Source organism: Gopherus evgoodei, unplaced genomic scaffold (assembly GCF_007399415.2).
Source record: "Gopherus evgoodei ecotype Sinaloan lineage unplaced genomic scaffold, rGopEvg1_v1.p scaffold_222_arrow_ctg1, whole genome shotgun sequence".
Lineage (NCBI taxonomy): Eukaryota > Metazoa > Chordata > Testudines > Testudinidae > Gopherus > Gopherus evgoodei.
In genome coordinates this window covers 18,644-37,746 of record NW_022059885.1, presented here as the reverse complement: position 1 = coordinate 37,746, position 19,103 = coordinate 18,644, and the positions used below count along the sequence as shown (strand labels likewise).

Here is a 19,103-nt window from a genome sequence, read left to right as displayed (position 1 = left end):
GGAGGCAACTCAAACATTTTCTCCCTGCTTCCCTTGGCAAGGTCTGACTGAGAAAACTAAATTCCCCAAACTGAAAATTTTCTGCTGAAAAACCAATTCTAGTCTGTTTGGGGACTTTGATTTGAAAGTATTATTGTTATTATTCTCTTCTGATTTCTGAATCAGTTCAGTCTTGGTCCTCCAGGTGTGTTTCCAGCTGCTGAGTTGTGGGGGAGAGAGGCCAAGTCATGATGTCTCTTCCCCTCTTTCATAGTTTCTTCCAACTTGCCAGGAAGCTCCTTTGCTACGATGTGAGTCAAGCAGTGTCCATTGTCTCTGTGCTATCTCAGAGAAGCCTGCATTGTACACGGTTCCTGGGATAGTCCTTGGGAGTGTGGATACCTTCAATGGGCCAGCAGCGAGTCTGGCTCCTTCCTTGTCGCACCTGAAAGGCTGGTGGTGGGCATTTCTCAACCTCATAACATATCTCAGTAACACACACAAAGCAAAACTTCATAACTTCTCAACCAATGAGAGCACACACAATCCAACAGTGGGCTGAGTGGGGCCTGCGGCCAGGACCCCAGCTGGGAAGGGTCTGTCAGCCAGAACCCCAGACCAGCAGCGGGCTGTGCTGGGCTGGCAGCCAGAACCCCAGACTCAGCCCACTGCCACTCAGGGGTTCCATCCTCTGGCTCCTGCCAGCCAGGATCCCGGCTGCCGGACCCGCTCAGCCCAATGCCGGTCTGGGGTCCCGGCCCTGCCCACGTACAGTGAGTACCTACCTTCTCCCTGGTTCTGGCCCATTCTCTTCCTCTCTCTGCACTGAGCTGAGGGTGGGAGTGGCCCGAGCACAGGGCTGGGGGTGAAGGGCCTGGCCAGGAGCTAGAATGAGGGAGGGGGCTCAGGGTTGGGGCAGGAGGTTTGAGTGTTGGGGCACTTACCTGGTCATCTCCCATTTGGCGTGAGGGGTGCAGGGGGGAATGTGTGTGGAGGGTGCAGGAGCTCCCGTTTGGTGCTCAGGGTGGGGTTGAGAATGTGCGGGGTGCATGGGATGTGGGGAGGCTGGGGATATGGGGGTGAAAGAGTCAGGGCTGGGGGCATGTGGGGGGGTGCAAGTGTCAATGTAGGGGGGCTGGGTATGTGATGGGGTGCCAGAGTCAGGGCTGGGGTCATGGGGGAGTAGAGTGGTGAAGGAGTCACCCCCATGGGGGCTGGGTGGTACAGGGCTCAGGGCAGGGCCCTGAGAGGTGTAGGGGGGGGTCAGGGCTCTGGGCAGAGGGCTGGGTGAGTGCCTCCCCCAGAACCCACATCCCCCCCTCTTCTTGTCCCGACTACCCCTTCCTGGGACCCCACTCCCTATCTAAGCCTTCCTGCCCCGTGTCCCCTGACTGCCTCCCTAGGACCCTACCCCCTACCTGTCCCCTGACTGCCCCAACCCTCATCCACACCCCCACACCCAGACAGAACCTCCCGGACTCCCATGCCTATCTAACCCCTCCCCGCCCCCTGACAGGACCCCCAGAACTCTGGACCCATACACCCCCCCCGCTCTCTGCCTGCCACAACCACTCTCCACACCCCTACCTCCTGACAGCCCCCTCAAACTCCCGACTCATCCAACCCCTCCCAGCTCCTTGTTCCCTGACACCCCCTCCCGAGACCCCTAACTGTGCCTCCAGGACCCTCCTTGCTCCTGGTTCCCTGACTGCCTTGTCTCCTATTCACCCCCCACCCCCTAACAGACCCTGGACTCCTGTGCCTCATCCACTCCTCCTGCTCCCTGACTGCCCCCTCCAGAGATCCCTGCTCCAACCAACCCCCCCGGGATCCCACCCCCCCATCCAACCCACCCTGCTCCCTGTCCCTGATTGCCCCCCCACTTACCCCAAGCCCCCTCAATCCTGGGCCCCTTACCATGAGGCTTACCGCTCATTCAGAGCCCTGCTGCCGCGCGTGCAGCCCCACCCCTCAAAGTGCTGTGCACAAGGTGGCAGGGCGCCGGATGAGCAGGAAGTGTCTTTCACTCCTTGCAGAGCCAAATGCTGCCCCACAAGAGTGCGGAGCCCTGGCCCCCAGAGCGCAGAGCACGCGGCGGCAGGGCTCTGGAGGAAGGCAGGGGAGGGGCCAGCAGGTTGCCGCACCGGCAGGATTTTTAATTACACACCGGAGTCCAGGCAGGCCCCAGCGTGCCATTAAAAATTGGCTCGCGTGCCATCTTTGGCACGTGTGCCATAGGATGCTGACCCCTGCTTCAGCCCAACCTTCTGCTGATGCACCTCAACGCACGGCTATGAAGGGTTTGAAGCTTTCATTGCTTAAGTTCCAGGACACTGAAGGATTTCAGCTCCCCTTTGTCCAGAGGAAACCTTCACCCCACTAACAACTAGGTTCTTGTCCATGGGATCACAGTTAGGGGGGCTGGGTCCCTGTTTGTCTATTCTCGCTATCTAGGAGAAGCCAGGGCGCCTCTACAGAAATCCATGGCACACCGACATCTTGAATACTGCGTGCAGATGTGGTCACCCCACCTGATAAAAGATATATTGTAATTGGAAAAGATTCAGAAAAGGGCAACAAAAATGATTGGGAGTATGAAGCAGCTTTCATATGAAGAGTGATTAATAAGACTGAGACTTTTCAGCTTGGAAAAGAGATGGTAGAAGTCTATAAAACAATGATTGGGTTGGAGAGAGTAAATAAGGAAGTGTTATTTACTCCTCTAGACACAAGAACTAGGAGTCACCAAATGAAATGAAGAGGCGGCAGGTTTAAACCAAACAAAAGGAAATATTTCTTCACATAACACACAGTGGAACCCTGGGGCACCTAGGATCGGCCACTGTAAGAAGACAGGATACTAGGCTATATGGACCTTTGATCTGACCCAGTGTGGCCATTCTTATGTTTGTGTACTTATGAACTGGGGTGTATGAGCACCGAGGGCCCTCTGTGGAGCTGCCCTTCTCCTTCTATGCTCTCATGTTTCATTGATTCCAGCCTTTTTTTCTATTCATCATCATTGTAAACAAGCTGCCCTCACCTCCCGTCCCCTCCAAGAGCCAGTGTCCCCTGTCTTGTGTAAATCACTGACCTCTTGCAGCACTGACTGCTCCTCCATGTCCTTGTCCCTCCCTCTGTGCTGATGGGACCCTTCTCTCCAGTCCTTCCTCATCAAGCAGCTCAGTGGATGGGAATCTTAGAGTCACCATGGTGCTTTAGGAGCAGAAACCCCCACAGAGCTTCCATGCAATTGGTACTTTGCCCTCACTGCTCAGGACTGAAACTTGTGCAGGGAGACTGGCTGGGCCACATGCCAGCTGGGCATGAGCAAAGCAGCAGGGGTAAAAGACAAATGTGGGGAGTGAACCCAGGGCCTGATACATGCAAAGCAGGCACTGTACCACTGAGCCACATCCCCAAACAGACCTTCATTGCTGACTGTTACACTCAGAGCTGCCTCTTTCCAACGCATCCAGTGGCTTATATGCTTCATGGGAAACCCTTTCCCCCCAGTCATGCTCTTGTGCAGGTTGCTGGTTCTTAGGGGTCACTTTGCAGCAGGGCCAGATTTGATGTGTGGGGCAGAGAGTGTGTGTGCCCTGGACTCAAGGTTATCTCAAAAAAAAAAAAAAAGGCAAGAGAAAAACTGCTGGCTGGCAGCTAAATATGCTGGACAATGGGTTGGGATTCTTCTATGCTCAGATTTGTTATGGAGCTGGCGGTCTCCCAAATGATGGTCTGCTCCTTCCCTCAAAATGCTGGCTAAGCTTCTCCTTTTGAATTTAAAGCTCCATGAAAGGGGAAAAAATAACGAGGAAGAAATCATAAAAGCTATGGATGTATTTGAGAAAGGACTTGGAGCAATAAGAGACCAAAGGAGAGAAAGCAGTACTGTTTCTGCCTGGTTTTGAACCAGGGACCTTTTGCGTGTAAAACAAATGTGATAACCACTACACTACAGAATCCAGCTACTGTGAAACCTGGAGCCCTTTTCTAAGGCTTTCTCAGTAGCTGCTACACCAGCTGATTTCCCTTTGACGAACAGGGAAACAAAGGCCATCAAGAACGTATGTTTTTTGGATGAGCCAAGAAAAGGGAGTAGCATTGTGACCCTCAGGTAGGCCTTGTTCATTTCCAGGTCAGAAAACAAAACTCTTCTGCAAGAATATCCAAAAAATATTGTTTCACTTCACTTCGCTTCAGAAGTACAGTTGTGTGGCAAATAATGATGACTCTAAAGTTTCATAAAAGCAAAGAACGCTAAACACAATAGTGTGGGAAATATGGATGTATCTGAGAAAATGGCTTGGAATGAAGAAAGACAAAAATTGATCGGTCGAGAGAAGAGGCCCTGTTTCCCCCTGGTTTGGAGCTTCTCTCACAGCTACTGGAAGAGAAAAGCTAAGCAAATGGTGTTCTATTGTTCCAATGGAGATTGAAGTGAGGCCATTTTCTCCCGATAGAATTAAATGGTAATATCAGGAGTGGGATTTGAAACCATGTCACTATGCAGAGACCAGAACACCCAAGAGATAGGAAAAAAGAGTCTTAAAACTAGCACTTTAGGCCAATCCACCAGCCTAATGCTACAAAGAACATGACTTATCAACCCTAGTTTTCATTAATATTTGATGAATTCTTTAGGAAGGTCAAGATGGCACATCTCTTTCAACTCCTAGAGACCTTCTACAGCACAGCTGATTTTTAGACACACTCACCCGGACCTAAAGTTACACGTTTCCTGGAGCTCCATGAGTTCTGCGGTGTTGTAATCTCCCTGCTCACATTTTAAGTGAACAAAAGATGGGTGCTGGCATTCTGAGACAGTAATGGTGAACCTCAAAATCCTGCCCTGTGGGCCAGACAGTTAAGCAATCAGCACCCACAACCTCTACCATGATAGCATCCCATCTGGCAAGAACTCACTGCTCAATAGCTCGGGTGTGAAATCCTCATTTCTTTGTTGTTCTGTCACTGTAGTCCCCACTTTCCTATTGCTTGTCTGTATAATCTCTGTCTGGTTCTGTGATTGTTTCTATCTGCTGTATAATTAATATGTTGGGTGTAAACCAATTAAGGCGGTGGGGTATAATTGGTTAGATAATCATGTTACAGTATGTTAGGATTGGTTAGTTACATTTCAGTAAAATGATTGGCTAAGGTTTAGCTAAGCAGAACTCCAGTTATACTATATAGATTGCAGTCAATCAGAAAGTAAAGGGGAGAATGGGAATAGGGGTAGGGGAACTGGAATTATGTTTTGCTAAGAGGGGAATAGGAACAAGGACACAGACAAGCCTCTGTGGTGTCAGAGCTGGGAAGGGGGATACAGAGGAAGGAAATTGGAATCATTGCTTGCTGGAAGTGTACCCCAATAGACATTGAATTATTTGCACCTTTGAACTTCGGGTATTGCTGCTCTCTGGTCATGCAAGAAGGACCAGGGAATGGGAGGGTGATGGAATAAACCCTCTAACTAGTACGTTTTTCAGGGTGTAAAAAACCCCAGAGCCAGTATAATTAAGCTGACCTAAGCCATGGTTAGATAGTGCTAAATGAAAGGAAAGATTGTTCTGTCAATGTAGCTATTACAGGGATGGAAAACCCCTCCCCTCACTGTAGCAACTGTCTACTCCACAGTGCTACAGCAGAATTTTAAGTGTAGACAGCCTCAGAGTGAGACCAGATCTGGTTCCTTGGATGCTCAGGCAGCATCCATAACAACAGCAATGACAATACACTAATGCTTCCGTAGTTGGAAAGATTTAAACCTGTGGGGGGAAACCCCAATAAATTCCTAGGCTGGTGCCTTAACCACTTGGCCACAACTACTCAAAGTGTAGCTGTTTCCCTACACAATGTTTCTGTTCTCACAGACTGGTCACTTCAAATTGCTCAGACCAGCTCCCCCAGCACACTCACGGCTGTGCATTAGTGTAAATGTGTCCATGGTGAACAGCAGGAGTTCCTGCCCATTTCCCTTCCAGCTGGAGCATGATTAGAGTGTGTTTGTGGCTAACAACATTGCAATAGATTGTTGTTCATTCCCCACACTGACAATTCTGACAGTCCGTTTCCTATTCAAATCTCTACCATATCATTCCAATAGCCGGGGGCAGGATTTCTCTGGGGCACTGAAATGTTTCAGGGGATTGGTGTGTGAGCTCAGCCTTGCATTCCATCCCTGATGTTTCATGGACTGACTACAGCAGCAGAAAGAAAGAGTCGAGCCAATATCTCCCTGGTAGGGATGCAGGTGCCACGTCCCCTCTGTCTGACCATTGCCATTGCAGGAGAGAAGGGTTCACTGGAATCGAATGCCCTGGCTCAGACCAGAGACACGGGGAGGTTTTGCTGTTCATGGATCTGTGCAAAGGAAATTGTGTCTCTGTGAAATTGAGGCAGGAAATGAAACGCCCACATGGTGGCCCAATGCCCTAAGGAATGTGGGCGATGGACTCTGGCTGAGAAATAATTTAACAAGAATTTGTATCAATGTATTGGCCTGATTAAAAGCTATGGCTGTAAGGCAGCCACTGTTGTTAGTACTGAACCTGTATGGAGACACCCTAGTGCAGTGGTGAGCTGGGGCCAGTTCCCACAAGTTCCCAAAAACCGGTTGCTAAAATTAGACCTCCGTGGAGAACTGGTTGTTAAAGGGCCAGGCGGTGGACAAAGAACTCCAGTCCGTGGGCTGGACCATCCTGTTGCTCCCAGGATTCCCAGCTGGGGAGGCTGAGGCTTCCCGGGCCCCTCCTCTGCTTCCCCCCAGCTGCAGCGTGGCCAGCTGCCAGCACCAGCGTGGCCAGCTGCCAGCACCAGCTGGGCAGTTCAGCTGAGCTCGAGAGTCATCCTGCTGCCGCTTTTTGAGAGGCCCGGCAAGGTGTGTGTGGGGGGGTCCTGCTGCAAACTCCACGGCTGGGCAGAAGGGAGGGGAGGAGGCAAGTGGGGCAATTTGCCCTGGGCCTCTGGCCCCACGAGGATGTCTCCCCCCAGACCCCCCACCCTCCCGCAGAGCTGTAGCATGGCCAGCAGCTGGGCAGCTCAGCTGAGCTCCTGAGTTGTCCTGCTGCTTTGAGCTGCTGGCAAGGTAAGGAGGGAGGGGGCTGCAAGATCTCGGGTTGCCAGGGGGCAAGTGGGGCAATTTGCCCCAGGCCTTGCAGGGGCTCCCAGCCCCATGGGTATGTCTCCCCTCCCCCAGCCCCTCCTCCACCCCCCCCCTTAAATCAGAACTTTTTATAGGGAACCGGTTGTTAAGATTTTGGCAGCTAATCACTGCCCGAGTGGGTGTCAAGTCCATTGCCTTAACCAGGGGGAGTTGATTATTTTATCAAGATCCAAATTTCTTGGTCAAGGTCTAGTCAATGTCTAGATGCCAGAGAAAATAATACACTGATGATAATAAGAAGAATATAGAAAGAATTTGCAATCACTATGGACATAACTATGATGATTGTTTTGTGTTTCACTCTTTATATTTGACACCACCACCGCCTTTCCCTTTAGTCTTGTAGTTTACCAAGGGTAAAACTAAACATCTCTTCAGATACAAGGGAGTGTTTGTGTTCAGTCCTGTTAGCTACACAGGGGTTTGATGTAGCTGCTTTCAATCCTCCGGCTCTGTCAGGATAAGTAACATTTCAGGGTGTTACTGAACTGAAGGAGAGAGATCATTTTTTGACAGATGACGCCTCCTCTTAAAGGTGTTTGTCTGGCTGGCAGCCCTGGTTCCCAGGTCTCTCCTGAGGGAAGAAAGATTCTGTGCAAAATACTGAAACTTTTAACAGAGAGGAGGGAAAGGCGATGGCCACATGATGGGGCCAGTGTGTATGACAACATGGTTCTTTTATGTGGGATGACTCTGAACATTGACTGATCTCCACTCCCTTGGATTTGAAGAGATGTTTAGTTGTGCACTTAGGAACCTATAAGGCTGAAGCAATTTTATGGATGGTGACACTACGATTGAAGGGTTTTTTAATGTTGTAGAAATTGTTAAAAACACTTAGCTTAAACTGGAACTGCCTGTTATTAAAGGCTGGTTTCCCCACGTCAGTTCCATAAGCTCTCCTAGAAACACCCTGGGTTCTCTCCTGCCTCGGTGGGATCTAGAGGGAATCGTCCCCTGCTGCCCTTGGCTCTAGGCTGATTTATCTGGGGAGGGGACGTGGAATTGATTTGTTTGCTGTTGAGAAGGAAGCCGGACCAGTTCTCAGGGAACGAGAACTCCCAGCATCTTCCCAGACCAACCCAGGCTGCTGCCCCGTCCCAGCCTCTGTTGCCCGAGGGCCCTGCATGTTTGACTCTAGAGCAGGCCGGGAGCAGCAGCTGAGGCAGAGGACAGCCTGGGCAGGGCAGATAAGAAGGAGTTTAGCGAGCAAAAAAGGTAAAATGGCAGTGAGGTATTACCTTGGACTCGACGGCATTTCTCCATTGGTCTGTCTGCCTTGGGGCAGGGACAATAACACGTCCTGCTGCATTCGTTATTTCAAAAGGCAGTTTAGGATTTTCATTCTCACACATGGTGCACAAAGCAGGACTCAACCTTTGGCATAAACTAAACAAGCTGCTCAGAGATTCTGGCAGCCACAATGAGCAGTCGGGTGAGAGCTCAGACCTGCCCCTGTCCCAGAGGGAGGGGGTCATCTATATGGGGACTGGATTACTGATCTACCCGCTCCTAACTCCCAAACTTTCAGTAACTCTATTACCAGTGCCTGTGAGTGTTATTTAAACAATAAGAAAAACCACACTGGGCTAGACCAAAGGCCCATCTAGCTCTGAATCCTGTCTTCTGACAGTAGCCAAAAACAAGTGCCCTAACAACCAGTTAACAAGGAACAACTGGGAGTTGAACCCAGGATCTCCTGTTCACAAAACAGATGCATTAGTCAGTTAAGGCATGGTGCATGTGGGTGGTTAAAATACAGTGTCTGCCCACACCTGATTCCCTGCCATCACCACTGGGGCCTGACAAGCTTTGCTTGTGTTTGGATTCTGCATAGCAGAGGAGCAGCTGACGTTTTCCTTACAAGTTGTGTGTGTGTGAATCTTTGGCCAGGTCTGCACCACAAAGTTATTTCAGCAGAATAATATTGCTCAGGTGTGTGAAAAACACACAACACTACCTCGGTCTGCAGCTTGTGGCTGGTGCACACACTGCAATGCCATGTCTGGCGACAAAACTGCCCTGTTTTGCTGACAAAATAAAACAACTTCGATGAGAGGTTTAGAGCTTTTTGCAGCAAACTTAAAGTGACAGAGCAGACGCTGCTGTTCATTATATCACCATAACTGGCCTCCTCCAGTATCCCACAATGGCCGCCGTGAACTCGCCTGCCCTGCATTCCTGCTACAGAGCCATGGGCCCCTCCCCTTTCATTGCTCTGGGAAGTTCTGACAGTTGAGCCTGCTGCTCTGCTCTGGCAGCCAGGAGCAAATCACTGCCGTGGAATGCTGCTCTCTCCCGCACTGCGAACACAGAGCAGGGTGGCGGGAACTTCCTTACAGCGTGGGGGGGCCACTGGCATCCAAACTGTGACACGCCCAGGACACCCCTTCCCTCGAGGAGGCTCTTACCTTCTAAACCAGGACGGCTGTTTTCTATTAAAATCAGGAAAAGGGAGGGAGAAAACTCGAAAGAGGTTCCTCCTGGCGCTCACTTACGTGAACCCAAATACTCTCTCAGTCCTCAAAGAGAGACCTTGAGAAAGAGACTTGCTGAAGCAAAGCCACAGGGGTCTCTGAGATGTCCCTGGCCCCTTGCCCCTGTCCTGCCTGGCTGATATCAGCATCTTTCTGTGAGGTTACCACCTCCCAACCACCTTTGACCAATAGTCTGAGGTCCTGCAAAAGACCTTTGTGATGTCACTGCCACATCCCTCCCTTGCTGTGCTAATGTCCTGCCCCTGGCCAGGCACTTTGAAGGTTTGAGCTACTCCCTGTGGTCACTCCACTCAAGGAGCATTCATTCTAGACAGCAAGCCGGCTAGACAGGAAAACATCAGACGCTGCTCCCAATGCTACACTCAGTTTTTCAGAAATTAGTTGACTTTATGTCCAGAAGAGACCATTAGAGCATCTAATCTGACCCCCTGCATATCACAGGCCTCCTGTATGACACAATAGCTACATTTGGGGCAAACATATTCCAGAAAGGCATCTAGTCTTCATTAAATGACGTCAGGAGATGGTGAATCCACCACTTTCCTTGGTAGCTTGTTCCTGTGGTGAAACATCCTCGCTGTTGAATATTTGTGTTTTAGTTGTAATATGAATTTGTCTCTTTTCACCTTCCAGCGATTGGGGCTTGTTATGCCTTTCTCTGCTAGATTAAAGAGCTCTTTAATACCCAACATTTTCTCTCCATTAAGACTCTTCAACACTTCAATGAAGTCACCTTTCAATCTTCTTTTGATAAGCTAAACAGGTTGAGCTCTTTCAGTAACTCACTAGAAGGCATTTTTCTCCAGCCCTCAGAACATTTGATGGCTCTTTGCTGCCCCAGCTCCAATTTCACAACATCTTTTTCAAATGAGGACACCAAAATTGGAGGCAGTATTCCAGTATCAGTCTCACTGATGCCGTGTCACATCCTGTGACGTTATTGACATAATCTGTAACTGTGTAGATCACCATTGCGACCACTGTTCTATATTTGCAGCCATTAATGTAGAAAGGTTGTCGTGTAAGGGGTCTGTGAAGAGGTTATGCTTGGTTAATTGGAATTATTCTATCTCTAGATGTGTATCATTTTTTGTAGTTGACATTATAAATATTGGCTCTATGCTGCCCATATTTCAAACTTGTGCTATGCATCCGGGGAACACCCTAGACAAGTTGGTGTCAGTTCTGCCTAGCCTGCTTGATGGCCCATTGAGGACCATCAGCTATACAATCAACTCATTGAGAGAAGGCAGATATGCCTTGTGACTCAGCAAGGTATGCAGCGACCTGCCTATGGACAGAACTCTAAGGTTTCTCTATGCCCCGTGCTGGATAGAGTGTCCTTGGGACAAAGAAAGTGAAGACCACACGGCAAGAGACTATAAAATGCTGATGCCTCGCCTCCATCTTGTTTCAATTCTGCTTCATACCTCTGGATGGACTTTGCTACAAACTGAAGGTCTCTACAAAGGACTGAGTGACCCATCCCAGCTGTGGATGGACTCCAGAGACTTGATTTCAACCTGCAGTTTATTCCATGACTGCTACAAGCCTGAACCAAGAACTTTGCCATTACTGGGTGTGAAGGGTTAAAATCCATGTGCAGTTTATATAACAACCTGGTCTATAGATTGTGCCAGCTCTTTTCGAGACCCAAAGTCCAGAGTATGGTCAAGGGACCAGAGGCCTAGGAAATCCTAATCAGCTAAGAGAAAGCTGGGGTAAACAGAAAGCCTTGCTTGCTAAGATAGGCCTGGTCAGCAAATTGCCAGGTGTTGGAGCTAAGAACTAAAGAATTGTGTCTTATTCAGAGTTACAGATTGAACAAAGAATCCCTTTTTCTCTTGTGTTTGTTTCTTTTGTAGGGAGATGTTCTTCCCACAGATCCAACCTCGAGTTTATGAGAAGTTGGCACATGTCAGTATAAGATATGGCATCCTTCCACCTCCCTTCCCAGGAACCAATGCCTGCCTTAAGACACACAGAAAACAATCTTTATTGCCATATATTTTCTCTGTTTCTTTGCTTTAACCCCTAGGAATGTACCTGCTGGACAATCAAAGGAGTTGCTCCATTCCTATGACCCCAAATCAGAATTCAACATAGATATTTTATACTACTAACATTTTATCAAAGTATTCATTAAATGTTAACTTGCTAACTTGAGACCATGGGCGGAGACATTATGTAACCTGTTAACCATTGGCTAATATGCTATCTTGTCTTGCGGCAGAACCGAAGCTGGGGTGCGGAACTGCCTACTCTGTCACTTTCCCCCGCCCATGGAAAACCTATATATTCTATTGTAATCAATTAATTGACAATGCCTCTGAGCCTAATAAGCAAGGTGACACTCCGCCAGCGCTGTATGCAATAAACTCCTCTGCTTGACCTCTACACGATGTGATTTACGTCCTTCAGAGAACAAAGAAAGAGGTGGAGGCCAGGTGACCAGGTTGCCAAGGAAATCGAACAAAGGACACAAGAGGGACAAAAGGGCCCAGCTGAGTTGGGCTGTTGGAAGCAAGGAGTCTGCTGGTTTTGGGACTCAAGGGGAGAGCCCAGGATCTGAATTTTGGGTCTTATGAAGATGGACTTTGCTGAATCTTCCTACTTCCTGTGCTAACAAAGAACTTTCCCAGGCTGTATTCCAGACCACTAATAAACCTTCTGTTTTACAACGCTGGCTGAGAGTCACTGGGGATTGTGGAAGTTGGGGGTGCATGACTCCTTTGGGGGGGGTGTAAGGCTTTCCCAGGTGTCCTGCTAAGGTGACTCACTACAGGAAGCTCCTGGCATGGAACAGGGGTGCTGAAAGGTCCAAGGTCAGTCCCAGGACATGCTGAAGGCAAGGAGGTTTCCCCCAGTGACAGTGTCCCCTGGGCGGTGTCACACTGATGAGGACTCTGCCTGGGTTTGGCTCAGAGCTGTTCCAGAGCACTGAGCCTGTGTCAGCCCCCCAACATGTGACCTGCAGGCGCCACTCTGGCAAACCTCCCTGTCCCTGGGCTTTGGCATCACTAGCCCCTGCTTAGTGACTAGGGGTCAGTTTAGGGCAGTGATTCCCAAAATGTGGGGCATGCCTCCTAGGGGGGCACAGAGGAATGTTCATGGAGGCACCTCAGGGTTGAGCCAGCCCCCATGGAGGGCAGTGAGGGAGCAACACTCAGCCCCACTCTGTCCCAGCACTTTCCTACCCTACCCTCAGCCTGAGCCTGAGCCCCTGGCCCAGCCGTGACCCCCTTACCTGTGTCTGCACCCCTCTCCCCAGCAAACCACAGCCCTACTTCCAGTCCTGGTTCTTGACCGCGGCTTCTGGGGGGCCTTAGCCATGTATAAGAGGGCACAGTGTGAAAAGTTTGGGGACCACTGGTTTAGGATGATGTCCTCAATCACTTCTATGCAGTCCAGTAAAAGCTATTCCTCACCCACCTACCTCTCCATCAGGACGGACTAGGTACGTTCTGCTGCCCTTCTCTAATGCAAGAAGGATAATAACATTTCGTTCCACTCAATCCTAAAGTGATTTGTAACCCAACACCATCCAAAACTGGTCATTTTGGGGAAGCGGCCCCGTCATGCTGCATAGCTAGGGAGAGCAGGTGTGTCTCTGCAAACACTGTATGTTCCTGAAGTCTTTCCCCCAGCTCCTCATTAGATGTGAGGGGGAGCTCATTCAGCCCCTGCTTCCGCTTAGTATTTAAAAACTTCATATTGTCCCTATCACTGCCGACCTTAGACCTGCCCCAGAGGGAGGGGGTCATCCTTGAGGGGACTGGACCACTGACCTATCAGCTCTTAACACCCAAGCTTTCAGGAATTCTGTTATCAGAGCCTGTGAGTGTAATGTAAGCCATACTAGGTAATAATAATTGGAGATATACCAATCTCCTAGAACTGAAAAGGACCTTGAAAGGTCATTGAGTCCAGCTCCCTGCCTCCACTAGCAGGACCAATTTTTGCCTTGGCTCCCTAAGTGCCCCCCTCAAGGATTGAACTCACAAGCTTGGGTTTAGCAGGCCAATGCTCAAACCACTCAGCTGTCCCTAGGGATAGACCATTGATTTATCTAGCTCTGAATTTTGTTTTCTGACAGTACCAATACCAGGTGCCCCAAAAGCCACCCCCCTCCCCAAGGCACCACTGTGAGTTGAACTCAGGATCTCCTGTTTACTGAGCAGGTGCTTTAACCAGCTAACCCATGGTGCCTGCTGTCATTTAAAGCAGCCTATCTGCCCACACCTGACTGTCTGCCAACCCCCACAGGGGCCAGACAAGCTTTGCTTGTGTTTGGATTCTGTAAAGCAGAGGAGCAGGTGACATTTTACTTCTGAGGCAAGGAGACCTGCTTGCTCGGGGTTCCGGGAACGAGAGAGCAAACCGCGGCGAAGCTGGTCTCCTTCCCCGGCTTGCTCTCTCGTTCCCGGAACCCCGAGCAAGCAGGTCTCCTTCCCTGCGGTTTGCTGGGTGGCTCCGGGAACGCGAGAGCAAACCGCGGCGAAGCTGGTCTCCTTCCCCGGTTTGCTCTCTAGTTCCCGGAACCCCGAGCAAGCAGGTAAGGAGAACCGCTTGCTCGGCGGTTCGGGGAACGAGAGAGCAAACCGGGAAAGGAGACCAGCTTTGCCCGCGGTTTGCTCTCTCGTTCCCGGAGCTACCCTGCAAACCGCAGGGAAGGAGAACCGCTTGCTCGGCGGTTCGGGGAACGAGAGAGCAAACCGGGAAAGGAGACCAGCTTTGCCGCGGTTTGCTCTCTCGTTCCCGGAGCTACCCTGCAAACCGCAGGGAAGGAGAACCGCTTGCTCGGCGGTTCCGGGAACGAGAGAGCAAACCGTTTTGTGTGAGTGATTCTTTGGACAGGTCTATGCTACAAAATTTGGTGGGTGTAACTACATTACACAAGGGTGTAAAAAATTCACCCTCCCCCTGAGCAATGCAGTTATATCAACTTAATCCTGATGCAGATAGCGCTGTGTGAACAGGAGGGCTTCTCCCAGCAACACAGCTTGGGGAGGGGCTTGGTTAGTGAAGACCCAGAGAACAGGTGGCCCATGACTCTTGCATGTGGGAAGGCTGGACGTGAGCGCTGGAAGCTCCCTAGAAGCTAGTCTGCCTCTTGCTCGCTCCTCTCCTCCCGAGGCCTCCTTGCCTGCTGCTCATGCCTCTACACCCTCTGCCCCAAAGTCTGCCCACCACCCTCACCTCTTTGTCCCCTGTCCTGTCCACCACCCACACCTCTTTGTCCCCTGTCCTGTCCACCACCCACATCTCTTTGTCCCCTGTCCTGCCCACCACCCACACCTCTCTGCCCCTCCCCTGAGACCTGCTCCGCCCACAATCCACACCTCTTTGTCCCCTGTCCTGCCCACCACCCACACCTCTCTGCCCCTCCCCTGAGACCTGCTCCGCTCACAATCCACACCTCTTTGTCCCCTGTCCTGCCCACCACCCGCACCTCTCTGCCCCTCCTGTGACACCCATCCTGCCTGCCTACTACTCGCACCTCTCTGCCTCTCCCCTGACCTGCACTTCCCACCACCCACAGCTCTCTGCACCTCCCCTGCCCAGCCTAGCCCATCCTGCCTGCCACTCATGCCTCTCTGCCCCTCCCCTGAGACCTGCACTGTCCACTACTCGTACCTCTCTGCCCCTCCCATGACACCCGTCCTGCCTGCCACCCACACCTCTCTGCCCCTCCCCTGACACCTGCTCTGCCCACCACCCACACCTCTTTGTCCCCTGTCCTGCTCACCACCCACACCTCTCTGCCCCTCCTGTGCACCCATCCTGCCTGCCACCCACGCCTCTTTGCCCCTCCCGTGAGACCTGCTCTGCTTACTACTCACACCTCTCTTCCCCTCCCCTGACCTGCACTGCCCACCACCCACAGCTCTCTGCACCTCCCCTGCCCAGCCCAGCCCAGCCCAGCCCACCGCTTGCACCTCTCTGCCCCTCCCCTGAGACCCGCGGTGCCCACCTCTTTCTTCATGCTGCTGTTGTTATTCCATGAAACATCAAGGATGGAATAAAGAGCTGAGTTTACTCCAGGGTGAGGAAAGAAAGGAGCCACCAACCCCCTGGCAAAGCTCAGTGCCCCAGAGAAAACCTGCCCCCTGCTATCGCAATCACTGATGTGCTGGGGATATGATGGGAAAGGGACTGTCTGAATTAAGGCAGGCCCCGGGGAAGGGGGGAGCAGGGGGGAGCACTGGGGGCGGGCAGAGAAGTGACTTTCCACAAGCGGCCCCTCCTCAGCTCATCTCTGCCCCCCTGTGTCTGTGGCTCCCAGCGCTGCTGGCCCCACTGACATCCTCCCTGGCTCTGGCTCCACTCAGGAGCAGCCGATCCAGCTCCAGGAGAGCACGAGCCCCCTGGGAACGGGACAGGGGTCAAGTGTCCCAGCCAGAGCGGGAAGGGGGCAGCCCAGGAGTTCTCAGACTGGGGATTACAGCCCCTCGTGGGAGGGGGTGAGGTTATTATGTGGGGGGTCACAAACCGCCCAGCTCTGCAGGCAGCAGAAATGAGGGTGGCAATGGAGCAAAGTCTGCTGTGAAAAGTGATATTGACAAATGTCTTCACACCCTCAGTATTAAACAGTAACTATTTTAAAAACCCTTTTCTGCTTATAACAATAATTCAATCGAAGTGTGTTCTAGGCTTAATTTAAAAGGGGTGAGAAAAGTTAAACTCATTTTGAAGAATTGGGTTATAAAGTAAGCATTTAAAATAACGTTAAATATGAAAAAATGTGTTTTGAATTGATGGGGGGGGTCGCACTCGGCACCTTGCTTTGTGCAAGGGGTCACCAGTTCAAAAAGTTTGAGAACCACTGGGTTACACAGGGAAAGAGCAAAAACAGACACTGAAACAGGCCTGCAGGGGAAATATCCAGGGAGAGGAGTTCCCAGCTCACAAATCTCCCCCGCTCCATTTACTGCCCCCTCCCTGGGCTGTATCTCCAGTGCCAAGGACATCCCAGATCCCCCTCTCTGCCAAGGGTGCTTGCACAGGTAGTTCCTTCCTGCCAGGCCTCTGCCTCACTGAATAATTGCATAAATTAATGGGTGCTCCTCCCCTCCCCCTGCGTCTTTCTGTGATCCTTCTGCCAGTTGGAGTCGGCAGCAACATGGCCCAGGGTTCAATATCTTGGAGATCCTTTTTAACAACACAACACAGAACCTGCTCAAGCCCCCACCAAGGGAGGAGAAACTGGTTTTGTAGTTGGCAAGCCATTCACAGTCTTTGTTTAATCCTGAGCTGATGGTGTCAAATATGCAGATGAACTGAAGCTCAGCAGTTTCTCTTTGAAGTCTGGTCCTGAAGTTTTTTTGCTGCAGGATGGCCGCCTTAAGATCTGCTATAGTGTGGCCAGGGAGGTTGAAGTGTTCTCCTACAGGTTTTTGTATATTGCCATTCCTAATATCTGATTTGTGTCCATTTATTCTCTTCCGTAGAGACTGTCCAGTTTGTCTGATGTACATAGTAGAGGGGCATTGCTGGCATAAAGGAAAAGATTAACACCCACACCCAGCCCAGCCAAAGTGGGAGCTTCCTCACCTTCCCGGCCACAGGTCCATGGGGCTCATGGATGGAGAAGTTTGGTGGGCTGTGGGGGTCCCTGAAGAACTAGCTCAGCATGTGAATGAGTGACTGGGATGTATGTGGGGGCCTGACTGTGGCTTGGGGTGTCCGACCCAAGGGAAGGCAATAGGGGGATTAGAGATAGAGGAGGGTGGGGTTACCAAGATGTATTGGTGGAATGTGGGCTTTAGAAAGCTCAGAGTGGATGGGTGTCGGCGGGTTGGAGAACTCCACGGTGGCTGAAAAGGGGAACCTGGCAGGTTTGTGGGTAGCAGAGATTGAAGATGAGGAACCTCACACCCTGGGAATGGACTGGGGGAGTGGGGGGATGGACAAGTGGGGCCCAGCAATGGAGAAATGGCTTGGAATCAAATAGGAGTGGGGTGCTGAGGATGGGGATGAGGAGGAGGCGGAGGAAGGGGGCAGGGTGCTGAGGACAGGGAGGAGGATGTCAGGGTGGGATGAGAGGAGGAGGTCAGTGTTGGCGCGCTGAGGACGGGGTGGGAGGAGGAGGTCGGGGCGAAGGGAAAGGCCAGGTAAAGTGTACAGGATGGGGGAGGGGGACTCTGGGGCCTGAGGGATCCCCACAGATGGGGATGGGGCTGGTGAGAGGGTCACAACAGATGGGGGGACACTGGGGGGCAGGTTGGGGGGGCTTGAAGGAGCTGTTGGGGCCCTACAGAGGGAGAGGAGGGGGCAGTGCTGGCAGAAGAGTCACAGCAGTCGGGGGTCCGGGACAAATCTCCCCTTTCCTCCCCAGTCCCTGCCCACACACTAGTCCTTCCCACAGCAACACCTGTGGGATTTCCACAAGGCCATCCAGGCTGCAGAGCCAGTCAGCATGTGACTGTACAACCAGATCAAGTGACAGCTGGCCGAGTTCCAGGAGATGAGTCTGCAGCTGGCCGATATGAGCGGGACCACCAAGTGAAGGGAGGGGCGGCCTCCTCTGACATTTTTGCAGCCTGCAGGGAATGGAGACAAAACGGGGATGCTGGGACTCAGGGCAGGACCCCACCGATCTGATAGTGCAGGACCACAGTCGCTGGAGGAGGAGAGAGAGTCCCGCAAGAGGAAGCTGCAGGTGGGAAGCAATAAGTGCAGAGTGGAAGCCAGCCAGCCAAGAGTCACAGGGGTCTAGGGACCAAGCTAGCAGCAGGTTCCATGGTGTAATGAGCAGTATTCAGGACTTTGAATCCTGGAATCTGAGTTCAAGTCTTAGTGGGACCTCTGGGAGATATGTGGGTTTGCTGCAGAGCTCTGCTTGCTTACCCTCTTGCTGGCTGAACTAGAATGACTTTTAGCCCAAAGGTAAAGCTGCACAAGCACAACCATGAAGGGATTCAAACCCTCAATCCCCTGATCCGAAGTCAGACACCTTATCCATTAGGCCACAAAAGAAGAGGTCCTCCAGGCACTTCTTTGGAAAAGGCAGACACTGATGCATCCAACAAAGTGGGGATTCACCCACAAAAGCTCATGCACCAGTACGTCTGTTAGTCTATAAGGTGCTACACGATTTTTTGCTGCTTTTCCAGACACTGTGTTTCTCAGGTCAGCTGCTGAGGGGGGCCAAGACTCTCTGGGCAGAAGAAGTGGACCAGGCTGGGGCTGGGTCACTCCACTTACTATGCAGTGAGTGCAGGGGTGGGAGGGCGGGGCTGGGGCACAGCAGGGACAGGAGCCATGGGGAAGAGCCAGGCAGCCCCCCCTGCAGCAGCTCCACACCCCAGCTCACCTCCGCTCCGCCTTCTCCCCTGAGCATGCTGGTGCCGCTCCACTTCTTCCGCCTACCAGGCTTGTGGTGCCAATCAGCTGTTTAGTGCGGCAAGCCTAGGAGGGGAGGAGAATTACAGCAGGGGCGGCGTGCTCAGGGG

At 51.6% G+C, this 19,103-nt stretch overlaps 1 long non-coding RNA gene and 1 other non-coding gene across 2 annotated transcripts; both read right to left on the bottom strand.

The window, feature by feature from the left end:
• Window positions 1–306: 306 nt before the first annotated feature.
• On the bottom strand, window positions 307–17,664 carry LOC115640161. The gene is made up of 3 exons (XR_003997823.1): window positions 17,203–17,664; window positions 13,977–13,978; window positions 307–466 (listed from the first exon to the last, which is right to left on the bottom strand). It is a non-coding gene; the product is annotated as an uncharacterized LOC115640161 (long non-coding RNA).
• On the bottom strand, window positions 3,875–3,947 carry TRNAV-UAC. The gene has a single exon. It is a non-coding gene; the product is annotated as a tRNA-Val (tRNA).
• Window positions 17,665–19,103: the final 1,439 nt, after the last annotated feature.